Source organism: Podarcis cretensis (genome assembly GCF_951804945.1).
Source record: "Podarcis cretensis genome assembly, chromosome: 10".
Taxonomy (NCBI): Eukaryota; Metazoa; Chordata; class Lepidosauria; order Squamata; family Lacertidae; genus Podarcis; species Podarcis cretensis.
In genome coordinates, this window is record NC_137179.1 from 37,893,420 (window position 1) to 37,909,111 (window position 15,692).

Here is a 15,692-nt window from a genome sequence, read left to right on the forward strand (position 1 = left end):
GCCATCTTTGCACTGCACTCCTGGTCAGTGGTTTTCTTCTTTGGCAATCACTCGGAACCAAGTAAGATTGTTTTCCATGAACATGGTTTTAACAGTGAGTCCATAAGGCCAATTCTTGATCCACGCATCCTTCCACAGTGGGGACATAGGTTTCTGGATGGGAGTTGATCATGGTGAGGGTTTGCCAAGCGTGCCTTCCTCTTAGCATGTTTTTCCCTTGCATCCTGAGTTCAAGCGTCCTCAAAGCCCATGACACCTTTGGTAAAGGCTCTTCTCCAATTGGAGTGCTTGCAGGCCGGTGTTTCCCAGTTGTTGGTGTTTATACTCCTTTTTTTAATATAGATTTACCTTGAGAGAGTCTTTAAACCTCTTCAAAGAGATGGCCAGTGGTAACACAGCTAGGGGAATGATTTTTTGTCAAATGCCCAGTATAGATCTGCTCTTGATGCTTTGGCAGCCTGTTGACTGCGGTGTGGTCTCTTGGTTTCGTAGAGATAAAGTGCACATTGTTTTTGAAGATCATTGCCGATGGTCAAAACACGCCCCCCCCCCCCCCGGAAATGCAAACAACCAGTGTGCAATAACTTTTCCTTCGCTTGATCCATTGCATGCAAAACCAGTAACTGAAGACTGAACAGTGGAAAGGTGGAAGTATATGTATCTCTTAGGCTGTCTGCCAGTCTTCTACTTGAAGGGGAGTGTGGTTCAAGGCCAGTTTGAAGATAAAGATCCATAAAATGGGAGAGCAGGGGATTTAAAGTTGCTCATCAACACTTGGTTGAGCAGGCAGATACGTCACCTCCCCATAGTCTCCTTCACTATGGTGAGATGTACTATATTTCTAATTTGCATAAACTAGCACATGCAAATGTTAACGCAAATCTGTGTCCTCTTTTTTTGATGATGCATTTCCTGGTTGCTTTTTTTTTGTAATGCATATTTGACCACCTAGACTAGAGTGGACATAGAATCAGAGTTGATTATTATTCTATATAATAGATGCATCATCCCCTAGGATTCACACCCATTGTGACCAAACTGGTTGTGCTCCCCTAAATCCACCACTGATCTAATCAAAGACATGAGAGACCTGGTTCAGCCAAAGACTCATTTGTTGCCCTATCACCGCGCAGTGCAGTCTAGAGAAGCACAGCAACATTGCTGTCGGGAGACCAGCTCTGCAGCTCCAGCCCACCAGCTGCCACTGGGATACATGTGTAGTTGCGAGGCCTTGTAAAAATACCAGCTTAGTGTTGATCTTTATTTCTGGTACGAGCATTTCTAAAGTCAAAGAAGATGGCTTTGCTTTGAACCATTTCTCATCTCTGTCACAATATGAATGGGTTAAAATTATGCTATCTTCTGGTTTCTGTTGCAATCTGAGGCATTGGAATAGGAATGGATTTACTTTGTGTCATTGTCAATTCTCGTTTCTGTCTCTGTCAAGGGAATGAATTATAGCAGCACTGTAATACCAATTCCTCTTGTTATAGACTTTCATTTGTGGGATGGAGATGGTAATCAGAACAGAACATTGTGTAAAAAATGGGGGCCATTCATAGAGCAATGCTAAAGGTATGAGGAAAATGAAAGTATCTGCAGCGAGGCACGGGGGAAGGATTAATCAGCTACTCTTGCACAAATTATTCTGACAATTAACCCATCTTATCAGAAATATTCATTTTAGTAGCATCACAGCCGTATGCCTGCTGGGTGCCTCTCAGTAACAAATGCATCAATATAGCCAGAGATTATATTCATAGCAACAACAATGCCAGCAACACAACAACAGCCATATTTTATAGCCATTCTATGACAGAAGTTCTCTAGGTGACTTGCAAAAAGGGGTGGGGTGGGGAGACTGTAAAATTAAAATGCAGTATAAATCAATAAAACTATAAGAAAATAATTTTTAAAAACACAATTTAAAGCTCGGCTTAAAAAATTGAAGACATTTTTAAAAAAAGTTAACTCTTATAAGATATTGCCTACTTGCGAATGGTTTCAATTTGAGAGCCAGTGTGGTTAGAGGGCTGGACCTGGGAGACTGGGGTTCAAATACCTCCCACTCATAGCCCCCAGCTTAGAAAAGGAAGCTGAGTTTTCACATAGGCAAAATTCTGATTCTGAATTTTCATCATTGAGTGGAATCTTAAACCCATCTCTCCATAGACCAGAGTTGACATTATTAAAAGTAGTGTTATTATCACTTTGTTCAATTTGGTGAGCATTTCAGTGTGAACCTGCTTAATTCATGCTTTCCCCAAAATAACTGAATCAATCTATCCTTTGAAATTCAAGCTTTTCTGAATTTTGTGATGCAGTTTACCAAAAAAGGGGGTTTATATCAAGGGGAAATTTGGAAGAAGAAAAGACAAATTTGTGAAAATGCTTTACACTTTGGGGAAACTGCTTGCAAAAAGTGCATATTAGGTAAAATTGCACATTATCCTTGTAACCGGTTTTGGGACCTTGTTGTGAAGGATGAGTCAGTAACCTATAATATTCGCAAGGTGATACGAAGATGTGGCAAACTTATTTTAAGGTTAGAAAATGAGAAGCTAAGATTTGACACATACGTCCATCCCCGGTTATCACGACAGTTAACAGGGCTATTGTAAACTGTGAGGTTCATACATTTAATTTGCAATTGTGTGGGGGAGCATGACCTTAGTTACACATGATGCATGTTGATGCAGAGTACTCATCTGAAAATAGAAATTGTCTTACTGTCAATAGGCTGTTGAAATCTGAGTAACGTAATGCACAGTGCAGCCTGATAAATCCATTTGGGCACACTTGTGCCTTGCTGAGATTAGACTGAAATCCAGCCTGTGAAATTGAAAAGATGCTTAGAGAGGATGTTCATTCAGCTCTCTGCTACTGCTTAGGAAAAAATAAACAAAACTTAAAATGGGAGCAACTTCAATGTAAAAATATTTGGTTCTGAGCAATTTCAGAATGGTCCATTTTAAACAGTTAATATGCATAATATGTTTTGCTTTAAGGGAGAAAGCAAAAGAGCTCCAAACCTTGCATAGTAACTTAATCAGTCCAGCTTTTTAGTCACACTTCAAGTATAATAGCATTATGTAAGTGTCTCATTTGCATCTATGCACTGCCTTGATTGCTGAGGAAAAAGTTTGCAGTTTAATAAGCTTCAGACACAATGTTGCCTTTCTTCTAATTTTCTTGCAGCCGTGGTGCTAGCTGACATTATGCATGCTTTCCCCTTTCTTCCACTAATGAGCACTAAGGTTACTGTGAATATGACTTTTGTCCTCACATGACTGAAAAGCCTGTTAAGAGGTGTGTTGTTGTTTTTTTAAAAGTACTGGCGGTATTTTGAATTCAGCATGCATATGAAAAAGGCCATAAAACTGGGGTCACTGAGTCAAAAAAGAAAGCATATGATCCCTGATCCGTTAGCAGAAATGAATGGGTTGGTTTTCAAGCACATATTTTCTTCTAAATTGTAAACCTGTTATGACTCTTCCCTGATATTCAGCCAGCAGATCATAATGCTTTTAGAAAGACTCCATTTATACCAGGTGGAGGCAACCTGTAGCTTTCAGAAGTCCAGTTCAGACTTGCAGTTGGTCCCTCCAGTGGCATCTTGTTGGATAGGGATGAGGGGTAGAGAGAATGAGGAGGAAGGGGGGGCGGAGAGAATGAGTGTGGCAGCAAGATAAAGAAAAGGAAAAGGGCGGTGCTATACACTTTTGACTCTGGTCCTGCCCTCCACAGGATTCTGCCCTGCTTACTGTAGCCCCTGATAAATTACTCCCAATGAAATGCAGCCCTCAGTAGAACAAAAGTTTGCCCACCTAGATCAAAGTCCATCGATCCAGCATTTTGTATCCATGGCTTTGGAACTTCACAGAGGGGAAATGCAAGTGAGAGCCATCCCATCATTTGTTCCTAGGATCTACTACTGAAAGGTATACTGCCACTCTACATGGAACCATCCATGAGCTTTCATGATGATCAAGTGGATTTCTCCAACTCATTTGAAAGCCACCTGATCTACTGCCTTCCAGAATATATTGTTAATGAATTTTGTACTGTGGAATGGGAAGGTCAGATGAGACTATAGTAATTTCAACCATTGTTACTCTTTGGAATCTTAGTATCCCAAAAACATGAAGGACACATAATACTTTACTATTTTTGTACAGCCTTTGAAAGGGGTTCCAAATGAGTTGGCCTTGGACAAATTGCTGATCCAATCTACAGATTTTTACATTTTAATGCAGTCCGATTCTGTCAGTTTTATGATGACTTAATATTATAGTATGCTTTATCACATTGCTTCTGTTTCAGTTGTTTAAATTTCATCAATTGTATTGTATTGCTTAATGTTGCAGTTGGATAAGTTACTGAATGTTTCCCCAGTTTTTCATTTATAAGCCTGGGATTCCTGTGTTCCATCTTGCCTGGTTGCTGTGAGCATGAACCAAATAAAAACTATAAAACTTTCTGCACATTGTCATTTGCAGAAGGCTTTTAAAAACAAGAAACTGAGTTTCTGCTTCCATAAATATTTGCACAATGGTAAAACAAATTAAGACTTTGGACCACGTGCAAATAAAGCTTTCTAAGCATTTTCAGCCTGGAAGAGTTCATGCAATTATTTCTTTTAGTGATTGTATTGTATTGCAGTTAAGCTGATTAGAGAACTGCCTTTGATATGCTTCTTTTCTCTATATCTTGGATGTGTGGACTTCCAAATGTTGTTGGACTCGAACTCCCATCAGCCCCAGCCTGCATGGCCAACAGGCAGGGATGGTTACTGTAGAGCTGTAGTCCAACAATAAATGTGGACCCTATTTGTCTGCTGAAGCCAAAAAGGCAGCCTCTGCCCATCAGGGAAATCTGAAAAGACCAACAACAAGTGATGTGCTCTAGACACGGAAACTTGAAGAGTGGACATTTATCCTCTCAGCCTGCAGTGACAGAAACTCTTTGGAAGGCAGCAAAAAGTTATTGCTAATGGCAATGTGACTAAGTATCAGTAGCAAAACTCTCTTCCTCAAACAGTTATTTGCAGCAGGAACATATGTATACCTTTAGGCTGAAATCCACCTCGTAACTATGTCTTCACCAAAGCAGCAGCAGCAGCAGCCACTGCATCACAGCTCACAGCAGGCTCCAAAATAACTCCTAGTAATAACTGAAAAATGTCAGTAGGGCCTGCATGTATAAGAACTGCCTAAGAAATAAGCACAATATGGTGATTAACCAGGCATGATGCACAGATGTAGGGGATATGAAAAGGGCACATGAAGAGTGTCCTGGCTTAACACAATGTGTCCTGAGTTGGCTTTTTTTTCTTTCTTTCTTTCTTTCTTTCTTTCTTTCTTTCTTTCTTTCTTTCTTGTTGATTGTATTGTATAGCAGGGATAAGAAACCTGTGGCCTTCTGGTGACTTACAAAGAATTAATCTAGCAATTCCCTTTATTATGGGCCGATTCTTTTGCAATGTCTATTCACAAGTATGTTCACAAGCAAAGGTCCATAGCAACTTACTTACTTGCAGTTTTGGCTCATTTTACTGCTTCCTTGACTGGCAGCAATTGTCCTGGGTTTCAGAAACTCTCTGTACTGAGAAATGCCAGGAACTCAACCTGGGGTTGTTGTTTTTTGCATGCGAAGCTAACTCAAATATCACATTGCCTTGGTTTTTGAGCTTACCTCAAACAATGTTTGCTGATAATGATTCTTATTTGGTTGTTATACAGAAAACACACATTCGTTTGACTGGCTAGATAGGCATTAAAAGTCCATTTCTGTTTTTCAAAACAGGGGAAATGTGTCACTTAATAGGTTGCCTTTAAAAAATAATCACTGCACAAAGTAAGTTTGAGAGCAATATGCCAGACTTCTTTCAAATTACATGTGTCAACTAGTTTTGGCACAAATTATGCTACATTCAGGGACTCTGTAATTAAGATTAGAAAATGGTTGCCATAAAGCTGTATGTTGGCTAAGACAATCACTGCTTAAATGTCACCTATGTTGTGCTAAGAGCAGGCAATATTTCATCACTGACACAAACTTTGTTGTTGTTTAGTCGTTTAGTCATGTCCGACTCTTCGTGACCCCATGGACCAGAGCACGCCAGGCACTCCTGTCTTCCACTGCCTCCCGCAGTTTGGTCAAACTCAGTTGGTAGCTTTGAGAACACTGTCCAACCATCTCGTCTTCTGTCGTCCCCTTCTCCTTGTGCCCTCCATCTTTCCCAACATCAGGGTCTTTTCCAGGGAGTCTTCTCGTCTCATGAGGTGGCCAAAGTATTGGAGCCTCAGCTTCAGGATCTGTCCTTCCAGTGAGCACTCAGGGCTGATTTCCTTAAGAATGGATAGGTTTGATCTTCTTGCAGTCCATGGGACTCTCAAGAGTCTTCTCCAGCACCATAATTCAAAAGCATCAATTCTTCGGCGATCAGCCTTCTTTATGGTCCAGCTCTCACTTCCATACATCACTACTGGGTTAAAGCTATGGTTTCCCCAGTAGTGATGAGAAGAAGAAGAAGAAGAGTTTGGATTTGATATCCCGCCTTTCACTCCCTTTAAGGAGTCTCAAAGCGGCTAACATTCTCCTTTCCCTTCCTCCCCTACAACAAACACTCTGTGAGGTGAGTGGGGCTGAGAGACTTCAAAGAAGTGTGACTGGCCCAAGGTCACCCAGCAGCTGCATGTGGAGGAGCGGGGAAGCGAACCCGGTTCACCAGATTACGAGTCTACCGCTCTTAACCACTACACCACACTGGCTCTCAGTATACACACTATACTTCAGCCCATTTCACACTAAGATGCTGTACACTATGGATCTCATACGCCAACTTCTCCTAATTTTGGGCTACAGCTCCCATCATTCCTATCCACTGGCTATGCTGGCTGGTGCTGATGGAAGTTGTGGTCCACAACATCTGGAGAACACCAGGCTGAGCAATGCTGTCCTATGCAATGGTGAAAGGAGGAGATGCATTAACTGCAAAATTGAAGGAACAAGATTTCATTCTCTACAGCTTCAAGTGAATACTCTATATTAGACAACTTTAGATATAGAGTTAAACAGGCAAGAATATAACAGCTTACTGTCCCCCCAACACCTACGTTCTGTTCTGTAAATGCCTTTTCCTCCTTTCAGTATAAACCACCCTATCCCTGCCCTCTCCTTTCCTGATATATATATGATCTTCATGTGAGATCTGCTTTGAAGTGAGACATAATAAGCATTGTATACAGAGTAATTTAGCTTGAGGTTTTTGTTTTGTTTTTTGATGTTTTATAGTGGCTTAATGATAAGATTTGGAGTAGTCTTTGAGAAAAACCCTGCAAGTATCTTAACCACATTATAAAATAACACTTGGCTAAAGAGCTCCAAACGATGCACACACTTTAAGACAATACATTGTATGGGCATGTGCATATGAAGTTGAATCAGACACTCAACTTTTTAATATCTTGTGTGTTGGCTACATAACAACTGAGCAATTAATTTAATTATCAGGTTGCCTCTGGGTTTTACATGCCCTTAGTTTATATTAGTGCTGTGCCAAAACCTGTTCCTCAATTTTGTAAAAGATCTCTTCCCCTGTGAAAGAGGCCTCTATTTTATTTATTTATTTATTTGCTCCTTCATTCTCAAGGAGCTTTTGAATTCCTTCAGGATTCTGGTGCACATTTGGTTGAGCTTACTTTCTTGTTGCTAGGTGGCCCTGGCTAGTATGCGAGTGCTTCTTTCCAATAAACATTTTCCCTAGTTGCTTGCATTTCCTGATATACAACAAACAAACAAACAGTTCAGTCGTTTCCGACTCTTCGTGACCCCATGGAGCACGCCAGGCACTCCTGTCTTCCACTGCCTCCCGCAGTTTGGTCAAACTCATGCTGGTAGCTTCGAGAACACTGTCCAACCGTCTTGTCCTCTGTCGTCCCCTTCGCCTTGTGCCCTCCATCTTTCCCAACATCAGGGTCATTTCCAGGGAGTCTTCTCTTCTCATGAGATGGCCAAAGTATTGGAGCCTCAGCTTCAGGATCTGTCCTTCCAGTGAGCACTCAGGGCTGATTTCCTTAAGAATGGAGAGGTTTGATCTTCTTGCAGTCCATGGGACTCTCAAGAGTCTTCTCCAGCACCATAATTCAAAAGCATCAATTCTTCGGCGATCAGCCTTCTTTATGGCCCAGCTCTCACAAAACCAAAGCTACCTCAAAGTTGGTGCTTCCATGTGACCTATTTATTGAGCATTCATCCTGATTTGTTTGCAGGGAAATTAGACAGCAATGGCTACTTCATGAGTATGTGTTCTTATTTGTTTATGGAAAGTAACACAATGGTGCATCAAAGCATGTGTTATCCCACACTTTCCAGGGCATCTTCCCATCACCCTGCTTATTGCAAAAAGTTCAATCTTTGGAAGAAGCTGGTTTGTTGTGCAAAACCTCCCAGTCAGTTATAATTGTGCTACCTGAAATTGTTGGTATGTGATTGTCACACTTTTAGGGTTGGGATTCAGTCTGGAAATGCCCAGTGTCATCTTCAGAGTTTCATTTGAAGCACCAGAAGCTGGCTAATGAATTCCTTGAGATTGGTGTAATCACTTATTTCTTTAAAGATCAAAGCAAAACATGAAGATTCAATTGTAAAACAGCTGCCAGGTACTCTGTATGCAGCTTCCTCACCTTCCTGTGTTTACAGGAAATCCCAGTTAAGGATGCCATGGCGTATTTAGAAAACACAAGCACCCGGGGGGATGCAAAGTGCCAGAGAGCTGATTTGTAGAATGGGTAGGACACTCACAAACAACGCTTGGCCACTTTGAAAGTGAGGCAAGTGCAATAAAAATACTGTGGCATCCCCGTAAGAATTTCTGACATTTTCTGTCCCCTTTTATATTTCTTAAATGCTATTGGTTTTCTCATAAAATGCATGGCTGAAAAAATGAGTTGTAATGTAGAAATAAATGCTCAGGAAGTCTTGTAAATTGTAGAATAGTATATTGCCAAGTAAGAAATTATACCTTGAACTTTGACTTCCACAGTGCATGATGTTTCTTTGAAAGGGAAGAATGATATTTAGACAAATTAAGTGAGTCTCCATGACACCTTCCTATTCTGCTTGTATACATTTGATCTACAATATGTTCATGCCATGGTTCATGATCTCCAAGTTCTGTTTTTTATTATATATGGGATTTTTTAAAAAGAAGAGTAGAATGGGTGGTTTAGGAGTCAGTTGACACTTGAGAATTCAACTGTGAAATTCACACAGGTAGGGGTTGTATGATAAGTACTGGTCTAAGGACATGAGGAAGAATTTGAGTCTGAAGTCATGTGCTAATAAGAGGCAACCATGTTACCAAACCTTGGAAGGAAAACAGAAAACAGATTAATAATCAGGCAAAGATAAATATATATGTGCATAAATAGTGTAGAATGCAGTATTGGGGAACATTCAGCAGCCAGAATATCAGGACACTCAAAGCAAATCTTACCTAGTAGTAATATCTGAAATATGGGAGCAAAGAAATTAAGATGGCGTCTCTATAATATACTCATGATTCAACAATAAGAGGAAAAGGAATTTGTGTCTGAGGTGTGTTGTTTGCTCTTCAACACAGCTATGAATGGCTTCATGTTGGATTAGGAAATGTCTCACTTAGTCCCTGGAGCACTGATTTCTAACCACTCTATGGATAAGTAAGGACACACTGAACACTGCTCAGAGAATTAATTACTTTCCATGTTGCAGATAAGTGGGCAGAAAGGAAGCATCAGAGGCATAGCAAGAGATGGTAAGATCTCAAGCCTTCTTAGTAGTGGTGCTCCAGTTATGGAAATTTCATGTCCAGGGAGGCTTACTTACAGGGAAGCTTATAGATATATTCTTTCCACAGTTTTAGGGAAATTACCAACTTCTATTTTGAAGGCTATTTCAGATGCTGATTACTGCTGAGAATGCTATTAGAGGAGGCAGTGGAATATCTGTAATTGCATCTGAATTTATTTGGTTTTGTTGAAATGGTTTTAGGTTTAAATTTGATTTAGGTTTCTTAAACCCCTTCTCTTTAATCATTTTCTGATCTGAATCTGCACATTCATGCTTTGATGTTTTAAATAGTTGATGTCATGAAAGGCATTTTTTAAAAAAATCTTAATTACTTTATTGCTTTATTTGAGGCAAACAAGCTTGTCTTTGTCTCCTCATGCATTTTGGGTGTTATGTGAAACTGGAAGAGGCAAAGTCTTTTCCTTCATTTTGGTAGAGGTGCACCTCCCACCGTAAGACGTGGCCACCCACTAAGAAATTAGGAGGTTTAAGTGCAAACGACATATCCTTCCTTTCTTGTGGTTTCTCTAGAACGTCTGCAGTGGCTCTGTGTCCATCGCAAAGGTGTGTGATCTGTCCTGTGACAGGTTCTCTAGAGGAGTCAGAGACTTCCAAAAACTTTATTTAACAAATTGATCTCACTATTGGATGTTTATAGGCTGTGCATTACTTCAGCCAAAAGCAGGAAGCTATGTGGATTAAAGACAGGCAGTTGCCAAAGCCCATTACCTAAAGATGGAACATATAATAGGAGCTCTTGGTGTGGGAGGCAACACTGAGGTCAGATTTAATCACTTAGAAATATCAATAGCTGGAGTAAGGCCAAGAGTCGTCCTCCTCAAAGGGACATGTCTTCTGACTGCCATGAAAATGATAGCCTTCTTTTGAGGAGGCAGAATCTTGATCGATAATGAATCTCAAATTGTCTTTTGGAGAGGCTTTTAATTATTTGTGACATGCTCGTGGAGTTCTGACAAAGATGACAGTTTAATGGAGACCAAAACTTTAAAAAGCTGCATGGTTAAAAATACAAATAATATTGTTCAGTGTATGATTTATGAAGGTGGAAAGAAAAAATAGAATTGGCATCAATTATTTGATTTCTGAAAATATATCCAATCATGTTAATGGTTGGACTAGATGAGCCTCAGGGTCCCTTCAAACTCCACAATTCTCTGATTCTCTGAATAGATTCTTAGTACAATGCACACAACACTGTTATCTCTAACTTTCCCCATATCTGGCATGCTTAAGTTTGGCTCTTCAATCAGTCAGGTAGGGAGGTTTCAGACTACCACAAACTTTTCGGAGAATGAAGTCTTTAACTCTGCTTATTTAAACTAGTATCTTTACATTAGTACTACGTTTGCATGTAAAGTAAATGTGGACTTTGTCTATCTTTAATATACTTGAGTATGTATTAAATGGTTGGTGTATTGAAATGCAATATATTAGAATTAAAATAGTTATCCGTTTTATTAATTCTATGCACCTGGATCAGATCTGGTAGCAAGTTCATTCCTTTTCCTGCCCAAGAACTCCAGCCAGTAGGGTTTGGCTGTATCTCTGTAGTGGGCAATGAAAATAATCTTATTGCTGCATTAAGGTGTTCTATTAAGGAGTTGTTAGAATTCCATTTACATGGAATACATTTTTCAAGCATATATATATATCACAGACTCTGCTTTAGCTTCACAAAGTTAAAATGGACATATGTATGACATGTGACAAGAGATGACTTAGGCTGATGGGTTAAAGCAGTGTTAGTATGGAGATGCTACAATTTTAATAGACCAAGTGGACAACCACTGATGCAATGGGTGGACAATCTAAAACTTACAGCAAGGGCTTATGTGGATGCAGAAAGCAAAAAAACAGTGAACAATGTTTTTATAAAAAAAGATCACGCAGGAGGTATTAATAAATCTTACAAAGAGCACCATGAAGTCTCATCACACAAATACATTACACTTTTAAATTTGTACATTTTTCAGTCTTTTCCTTTGTGGCAGAATTGTATTATTATTATTATTATTATTATTATTATTATTATTATTATTTGTAGAGCTTGGAATCATATTACTGAGTTCATAGTTAGCTGGTCTGGTTTTCAAATGTGCTGATTGTTCTGAATCACCAGGGGATTTAAATAGATGTGTATTTTAGCATCAGACTTGTTGATCTAACCCCTGTTATGGCTAGTGGATGCTCATATGAGTAAGTCTGGAGTGTGGTTTTGTTTTGCAAGACAAGCTGAATTCAGCTGGTGCAATAACATCCTCCCAACTCCATTTTTTGAATTAAAAATGTATTACACTTTCTTTTACAGAAGAACCATAAACACAAACTAAACAAAACTTGGAGTATAGTTTGTCAATCATATTTGTCATAATTAAGGGACACACAATGGTAATTCATTGCTGAATTAAGACTTTCCATAGCAAAACATGTGTCATGGGAGGCTGTAAGCCAGCCTTTCTCAACCTGTGGGTCCCCAGATGTTGTTGGACTAGAACTCCCATCACCCATAGCTAGCAAGGCCAGAGCTCAGGGATGATGGGAGTTGTAGTCCAACAACATCTGGGGACCCACAGGTTGAGAACCACTGCAAGCAATGAGGTTGATTTGTTTATATACTCAATAAACAAATACTATGTACTTAGAAGGGACGCGGGTGGCGCTGTGAGTTAAACCACAGAGCCTAGGACTTGCTGATCAGAAGGTCGGCGGTTCGAATCCCCATGACGCGGTGAGCTCCCATTGCTCGGTCCCTGCTCCTGCCAACCTAGCAGTTTGAAAGCACATCAAAGTGCAAGTAGATAAATAGGTACTGCTCCTGCGGGAAGGTAAACGGCGTTTCTGTGCGCTGCTCTGGTTCACCAGAAGCGGCTTAGTCATGCTGGCCACATGACCCGGAAGCTGTACGCCGGCTCCCTCGGCCAATAAAGCGAGATGAGCACTGCAACCCCAGAGTCGGTCATGACTGGACCTAATGGTCAGGGGTCCCTTTACCTTTATGTACTTAGAAATTTGTATTTCTTGCTCTGCCCATCTATTACCTTGCTTTGCTGAGTGAAGTGTTTGAATGCTATTCCCCATATATGGATGAACCAAGATTGCAAAGTAAGACCCGCCCCTGTTTTCCACCTGACTGCTGTTTCCATTCTGGCAGTGGCTATCAGAAAAGAAACCAAGGCCCGAGGTGGAATCTTGGGGTAGAGATCCCTCTCAAGTGCTAAAAGTGCTTGCAGCAGATCCATGTTTAGTTTATGATCAATTATGATGGAGATTTCAAGGTGGTTTTTTTGTTGTTGTTGCCAAAGTGATCATATCAGGTTGGTGGTGGATCTGTTGGATCCAAAGCTGAACCCATTTCCTAGAGAAGGGCCCAGTTTGGAACAGTCCATCACAGAAGCCTGGACCCAGCCTAGCAGAGAAAAAAGAAGTAGTTTGAAATAGCCAGCTCCCCACCTTGTCAGCTGAAGTCGCAGCATTCTGGATGCAGCAGTAATCTGGCACTCCATTCTCCCCCACTGCTCCCAGCTAGGGCTTCAGATTGCTCTCCAACTCTGAGGTCACCCAGTAAATATTACTGAGTAAAGCCTCATTCCCAGAATCTCTTACAGATATACAGAATGCAGTAATAAAATTCATTGGGCTTCATCCACTGTAAGCTCTTCAGTTATATGTCACAAGGAAATAATAAGTGTTCCATAACGGACTACGAGACCTCAGTTGAGCAAAGTATAAGCTTCTACTTAAATATTTTACTCAACTGAGACGGAATGATTTCTCCATCCAACGTTATGTCTAAATGTCAGTCTTCTCATTTTGCACATGAGCTCAGTTATTCACTATCAAAGACCCAATTTAATTGTGCACATCCATGATGTATTAACCGCTTAGTGTTTTCAGCTGAACAAAGGTAGAAAGGTTAATCCAGTATGTCTGATCCCATCATAGGTATTTACATACTATACCATTTGAATCTTTAATAACTCAAACAAAGCTGAATGTTGGAAGATTCAGGGTGGACAAAAGTTAAGTACTTCTTCGCGTAGTGCACAGTTAAACTATAGAATTCGCTCCTATTAAATGTAGCAATGGATGGCTGCAAAAGAGGATTAGACAAATGCCTGGAGGTTAAGTCTATCACTGACTACTAGCCATGATGCATATGCTCTACCTCCACTGCAGGAAGGAGTATGCTTCTAGATCACAGCTGCTGAATATCAGAGGTGGGGAGACTTACATTCAGGTTCTGATTGCAGCTGCAGGCATTTGGACAGCCACTTTGAGAACAGCATGCTGGGCTAGAAGGGTATTCGGCCTTATTTTCTTACTTTAGGTAAAGGTAAAGGTACCCCTGCCCGTACGGGCCTGTCGTGTCCGACTCTAGGGTTGCACGCTCATGTCGCTCAAGAGGCCGGGAGCCGTCGCCGTCTGAAGACACTTCTGGATCACGTGGCCAGCGTGACGAAGCTGCAGCTGGCGAGCCAGCACCAGCGCCGCACACGGAAACGCCGTTTACCTTCCCGCTATAAAGCGGTACCTATTTATCTACTTGCACTTAGGGGTGCTTTCGAACTGCTAGGTGGGCAGGAGCTGGGACTGAACGACGGGAGCTCACCCCGCCACGGGGATTCGAACCGCCGACCTTACGATCAGCAAGTCCTAGGCACTGAGGATTTACCCACAGCGCCACCCGCGTCCCTTTTTCTTACTTTAGCATCGTGCTATTGCGTGCACAGTGACAAAACACATTTATTGTGCTTTGGTTTGCTGTTTATTAAAAAGCAGATTATAGCTTAATGAGACACCTTTTATGTTTAGCTGTTAAATGTTTATAATCCACATCCATTTAGTATTAAGCATTTTTACTATTACCATAAATGAATGCTCACAAATTAATACAGTAGATGGGTCCCAGTGTTTGGTCGCAGTGTGGCTATATCCTTTAAAGATTCCTGGGCTCTACCACTATGTCCAAAATGCAAATGATGTCTGCATATATATGTGGTGTTGGGAAATAATTAAATGAATAGAATTATACCAGGAAATGGTGGGAAAGAACTGGAGAGTCCTTGTGGCTTGCAAGGAGACCCTCCCTGGAGCCCAAAAAGGACAGAGGAGGAGCAAAACAATGTGTAAGAAAGAAAATGCCCATAAAAACACGCGTTTAAAAAATACTGCTGTACTGCCTTCCTCTGTGCTTCTAATATTGGATAGCTTTAGCTTACTCAGGAATCAAAAGTTCTATATCTCTTTTGTAGGAAATGTATACCTTTCTGTGCATTCTGCCACCCACCCCTAACTTGGACAGCCGCTCCAGAAGGATAAAATGGTTGATGGTGTCGAAAGCTGCTGAGTGGTCAATGAGAATTAACAGGGACACATTTCTCTTGTCTCTTCCCCTGACAGGGAGAGCAAAGCAGCTTCTGTGCCAAAACCTAGAAAGAATTGTGAAGAGGAACTGCAACAACAAGAAGCTCATGGAATGCATGTCATGTGACCACTCCAGGCTTTTGATCCCCAGCACCTCCAGGTGGAGCTAAGAGAGACTCCCACCTGAAACCCTGGAGGAGCTGCTGCCAGCCAGTGTAAACTGAGCTAGATGGATCAATGGTCTGAGGTGGTGTAGGGCAGCTTCCAGTCATCATATGTTCCAAAGGCTTGTGCCTCTCAATTCTTCAGCTAATTGTCCCCTCTCTGTAATATTTTGCCACTACTGCATCCCAGACCTTTGTTGTTTTGACTATCCCACTGCAACCTGCAGAAAGCAGTTCAGCTTTAGATTATCCGGCAGTGTGACTGGTCTGATGGCTGGGGTGGTTGGCTAAGATTGTGGCTCTCCCTTG

General features: G+C 41.0%; 2 long non-coding RNA genes across 5 annotated transcripts in view; one reads left to right on the forward strand and one right to left on the reverse strand.

Moving 5' to 3' along the window:
* Positions 1-15,692, forward strand: part of LOC307225577 — a 251,855-nt gene that overhangs the window by 212,656 nt on the left and 23,507 nt on the right. The gene's annotated exons all lie outside the window — the stretch shown is intronic.
* Positions 1-15,692, reverse strand: part of LOC307225574 — a 196,414-nt gene that overhangs the window by 28,138 nt on the left and 152,584 nt on the right. The window contains exon 6 of one of the 3 annotated variants that reach the window (XR_013843076.1): positions 8,863-8,938. The exons of the other annotated variants lie outside the window; for them this stretch is intronic. This is a non-coding gene — a long non-coding RNA (uncharacterized lncRNA). Of the gene's footprint in view, positions 1-8,862; positions 8,939-15,692 lie in introns of those variants that run through there. 3 annotated transcript variants of the gene reach the window in all.